The 5,656-nt window shown below is 39.0% G+C and overlaps 1 long non-coding RNA gene across 1 annotated transcript; it reads right to left on the bottom strand.

Moving 5' to 3' along the window:
* Positions 1 to 495: 495 nt before the first annotated feature.
* On the bottom strand, positions 496 to 4,171 carry LOC103886002. Its single transcript, XR_002524128.2, has 2 exons — positions 3,778 to 4,171; positions 496 to 826 (listed from the first exon to the last, which is right to left on the bottom strand). It is a non-coding gene; the product is annotated as an uncharacterized LOC103886002 (long non-coding RNA).
* Positions 4,172 to 5,656: the final 1,485 nt, after the last annotated feature.

Below are 5,656 nucleotides of genomic sequence, written 5' to 3'. Positions count from 1 at the left end.
ATTACTTAGATCACAGGTTGCCTCTGAAATCTGCAAGGACCTGCTGTCAGGGCTCATTAAACCCCAAAGTATGGCACCTTGGCATGCGGATTACTCTGACCCAGAGGAGACTGGAAGGTCTCAGAAGCCTAGTCTTTGTCCTTCCTTCCTGGTTCCTGTCCCCTTTTCTCCCGCAGAGTGAGTCACAGAAACCAGAATTTGTTTTCCCCAAGGCAGGTCATAGAAACTAGAAATCATCTCTCCCAAAGCTAGCCATAAAACCTAGCAAGGTCACTCTCTTCCTTCTCCCTGGAGGACCTTCATTCCCGAGGGGCCCTGCCCCATACCCAGGGGAAGGGAAATTGTTCAAAGCAGCCTTGCTGGGTTTCCCCACTCCGTCCATCACCATTAGGCCACATCCTTTGTGTCCAGTCATGTCCAGCCATGTTCTGCATGGCTGTTCATACATCAAACCTAAATATAAAAATAAAGCTTTTCGTTGGGTTTTGGGTTAAAAAAAAAAAAAAAAAAAAAAAAAAAAGACTTCATTTGCTGGGTTTCTGCACTGTAAATTTACTGAAGTTACTATTTTTCCTGATGTATAGTAGATTCATTTGGCTTATTCAATACTACCTTATACCTTATATATTTTGTTGTTCAAATGGTTCCACCTTTGGTCTTTGGAATTTTTTTCATGTTGGCTTCTTTGTCCTTTTGACATGTCCCCAAATTCTTCTGTCTTCTGAACACTTCTTTAATTTCTGGCAGTACAAGATGCTCTAGGCTCAGCTTGTATTTTCTCAGCCATAGATGCAGAATCAGCCATTCTTCCGAAGAACCCTGTTTCCTTTTAAAGAAGAACTGTATTTAGACACCAAGATCTGGACACTGGACTAAATCGAAATTTAGTATTTGATGAAATAGGGTTTCAGTTAAGAGGAGAATTATGATTTACTTAAATGATGTTAGCTGTCTATGTGATAATCTGTAAAAAAGTTAAACCACCTCATTACCATTTGCTAAAAAGTACAAATTTTAACATCCATTTAGATTGAAAACATAAATATTAAAGTAAGAATATTCCCAAGTGCAACTTGGATATAGGAATTAAAGAGAGGCTTGCTTAAGCAGGAATCCTCAAAACCATAAATGAAAAGATCATTTTCCTGAATAAATTTCTTATATACGGTAATAGACATGATACAAAAAGTAAAAAGGCAAATGACAGGAAAATTAGAAACAGATGGTACCTCTATACAAAGAGTTGCTACAAATTAATAGCATAATGATATTCCAATAATGTATATAATTAATAGAAGAGGATGTTATTTAGCTTCACTGGTAGTCAAATTAGCATAACAATATATCTGGCCCATTGGGTTGTAAACATTTTAAACATAAGTGAAAATATCTTTGTATGATTATAGAATAAAGTATGAAAGAATACACCCCAGTCTATTAATATTGGTTAATTTGGAAGTGAAAATAGAGGAATCAAGAGATTATTAACATTTAAAATATAATCTAAATGGTCACTAAACTTCAATTTGTTACAGTAAACATAGTTTAAAATTATAAGGTCAAGGCAATTAGAAATCTATTGAGGGCCAGGCGTGGTGACTCAAAGCCTGTAATCCTAGCACTTTGGGAGGCCGAGGCAGATGGATCAGTTGAGGTCAGGAGTTCAAGACCAGCCTGGGCAACATGGCAAAACCCCATCTCTACTAAAAATACAAAACTTAGTGTATCATGGTGGCACACGCCTGTAATCTCAGGTACTCGGGAGGCTGAGGCACAAAAATGACTTGAACCCAGGAGGTGGAGGCTGCAGTGAGCTGAGAGATCACACCACTGCACTCCAGCCTGGGCGACAGAGCGACACCTGTCTCAAAAAAAAAAAAAAAAAAAAAAATTATTGTGTCCAGGCATGGTGGCTCACGCCTGTAATCCTAGCACTTTGGGAGGCTAAGGCAGGTGGATCACTTGAGATCAAGAGTTTGAGACCAGCCTGGCCAACATGGTGAAACCCCGTCTCTACTAAAAATGCAAAAATTAGCCGGACGTGCTCGCTTGAGCCCAGGAGGTAGAGGTTGCAGTGAGCCAAGATCATGCCACCGCACTCCAGCCTGGGAGACAGAGCGAAACTCTGTCTCTAAATAAATAAATATTGCAGTAAATTAGGCAAAAGATTGTGGTAACTTGAATCCGGGTGGTGACGGTGGAGATGGACACAAATGAGTGTATATGAGATATATTTTGGTATGAAGTTGAAGTTCAAAAGAGAAGTGTAGACTGCAGGTACAAATCTGAGAATCATCGGCACAGAACAGTCCACTTCTAATGATTTACCATGTAAAAATAAATCCCACAAATACATATACCAATATGTACAAGAATGTTATTGACTCACTGTTTCATTTATCAAAAGTTACAGGTAACCAGACATTCAGAAAGAATGTAATTATTTTTAGCAGAGCCTGAGGAAGAGCCTCCAAGGTCACACTCACAGGCCACATACTGTTATGCAGCTGAGAGCCTAACTGTGAAATTGAAGGGGAATGGCTTCTCGGGGTGGGGGACTGTGTGGTGGACTGTGTGGGGCTCAGGTGGTGAGATTGCTTGTGGCCAGGAGTTTGAAACCAGCCTGGGGAATATAGTATGACCCTGTCTCTACAAAAAATAAAATTGTAAAATTAGCCAGACATGGCTGCATGTGCCTGTAGCCCTAGCTACTCAGAAGGCTGAGGTGGGAGAATCACTTGAGCCCAGGAGTTCCAGGCATCATGAGCTAAAATCATGCTACTGCACTATAGCCTGGGTGACAGAGTGAGACTGTCTAAAACAAACAAACAAACCAAAAAAACAATATAATTTCTGTGCCTACTAAAACAGGTAATCACATGTTGTTCAATGCAACAACAACAACGACAACAACAACAAAGCTGAAGGAGTACTTGCAGTAATGATAGAGGAGAAAGAGGTCACAAGGAAAAGTCCTCTTTTAATCTCGGAGGTTTCTAGTTTTAACAGGTACATTTAAGTCTATTATCTATTTTGTTTTGTGGTGTAAGGTCTATGTTCATTTTTATATCCATACAGATATCTAGTTTATCCAGCACCACTTGTAAAAATGGCTGTTCTTTTGAATCACCTTAACACTTTTGACAAAGATCTGTTGAATATGAATGTCTGCATATGTGTACACATATCTATATCTCTATCTGTCATACACATATGTGTATATATGATGCTCTCTATAATACTCTCATTGATCTGTAGATCAGTGTCTTAGTTTGTTGTGTGCTGCTATAACAATACTACAACTGGGTAATTTAGAAATGGAAATTTATTTCTCAACGTTTTGCAGTTTGGGGATGTTCAAGAGCAAGGCGCCATCATCTGGTCTCTGGTGAAGGCCTTCTTGCCCTGTCCTCACATGTCAGGATGACAAGAAAGGGACCAAACTCCCTCTGTCAAGCCCTTTTAGAAGAGCAGCTAATCCCATTCACTCACGAGATGTCCTCATAGCCCAACCACCTCTTAAAGGCATCACCTCTTAATACCATCATATTAGCCATTAAGTTTCAACATGAATTTTGGAGGAGACACATTCCAACCATAGCATGCCTATCTTTATGCCAGTATCACACTGCCCTGCATATAACAATAATAAAGTATGGTTTAAAAAAACAAGTATTTGAATTTTATTGAAGTATTACATTGGAAAGCAAAGGCATACAGAAATCATAGAAGAGAAAAAAACACCTGCAAATTAGAGGAGTAAAAATTGTGACTTACTGGTTTTGGGATCGAGGATCCTGCCCAATCTTCATGACTATGGCTGTGGGAAATACTGTTAGAAAAAAAAGAAATCATAGCCTTACTGGCAACAAGTGCCAGAGACTGGAGTTAAGACTTGAAAAGCCACTGCAAATTTAAGTAGGAAATCTTGGGAATGAGAACCAGAGAAGAAATGCGATAGAACTGCCCAAATCCATGTCTCACAGCAAAACTCTGTATGAGTGAAGGAGACTCCATGAAGCCTGAGGAAAAAGCAAGCAAAACCAGATAGAAATCTAGTCTTAAAAGACCACTATTCGGCCGGGCACGGTGGCTCACGTCTGTATTCCCATTCCCAGCACTTTGGGAGGCCCAGGCGGGAGAATCATGAGGTTAGGAGATGGAGACCATCCTGGCTAACATGGTGAAACCCCGTCTCTACTAAAAATACAAAAAAATTAGCCAGGCATGGTGGCGGGCACCTGTAGTCCCAGCTACTCGGGAGGCTGAGGCAGGAGAATGGTGTGAACCTGGGAAGCAGCGCTTGCAGTGAGCCGAGATTGCGCCACTGCATTCCAGCCTGGGCGACAGAGCAGGACTCTGTCTGAAAAAAAAAAAAAAAAAAAAAAATTATTCGAGATGTATAAATGTAAATTATACCTCTACTTTGATGCTTTACTTAAGGGGATGTATTCCTCCCTGTGCTGTGTGTACTTTGAGTGACAGAAAGCTGAAACTTCAGAAACTTGGTATGTCAGGGAATAGTCCTAAGTTGCCAGAACAGCTGGAAATAAGAGGAGAATCCCTAGAATGGAGGAACCCACGAAGAAGGTGATCTCCATTGCTAACCCACCAGCAAATTACACAGGCATAGGGAAATCAATCTCTAGGGAGCCAAGCTAAAAGAGCATGGAAAATCATGAAAATGAAGCAGAGATATCAATAGCAGCATGCCCCAGGGGAGGCAATATTGGCAGTTTGAATCCAGACAAGTTAACTGTCAAACAGAACAAACAAACATAAAATCAATAATACTCAGGGAAAAAAAAACCCAGGAGAATCCAGAGTCATTACAATATATTACAATGTCCAGCTTTCAATAAAAAATTAACAGGCATGTAAAGAATAGGAAGAAAAGACAGGAGAAAAGGCAGTCATAGCAAGGGACTCGAGTATATCCAGATATTTGATTTAGCAAAGACTTCTAAGCATTGCTCTTATTTTGACACAGTAATTATATTGATTGATGTTTAAATGTTAAGTCTATGTTGCATTGTACTTCCATGGCAATCATTCTGAGAAGATAAAAGCCATGGGATCAGTGTTCTTTCTTCTGTTATTTGGCACTTAAATTCAGTAATTTTGCACTAAAATATAAACCCCATAGATGTAGGGACTGTTATGTATTGCTTTGTTATCCCTAATGACTGAAACAGTGTCTGACATAGATTGGGTGCTCAATGAATAGTTATTGAATGAATGAATGACTAAAATATAAACTAAAATTACTGGTTGGCTCCATGAAGAAAGACTTTCAGATAGTCTCCATCCATGGTGAGGCAATCAAGGGTTGATCATGTGACCAGTTATTAATCTTATTTTGTGTCCATATTTAAGATTTTTAAATAGATGTTTAATAGAAGTAAATAGCAAAATAAATTCATCATCACTAGCTAAATATTGACATATCTGTCATTGCCATTGAACATAGCTATTCATCACCAGGTAAACATTACACATTTTAAACTGTAAGGTACAAAAGGGGTACAATTAAGTAATCTGTGAATTTAAAACATATCCAGGGTAGAATTTCATTGAAAACATAATAGGTGAATATATACTCTAAATTTTAAAAAATGAATATCTGGTCTTTCAGTTTAATCCTCTACTGGTTTAT

The sequence above is a fragment of the Papio anubis genome, chromosome 1 (assembly GCF_008728515.1).
Source record: "Papio anubis isolate 15944 chromosome 1, Panubis1.0, whole genome shotgun sequence".
In the NCBI taxonomy this organism is placed as follows: Eukaryota; Metazoa; Chordata; class Mammalia; order Primates; family Cercopithecidae; genus Papio; species Papio anubis.
Note: the sequence above shows the minus strand (reverse complement) of the source record. Positions and strands in the feature narration are given on the sequence as shown.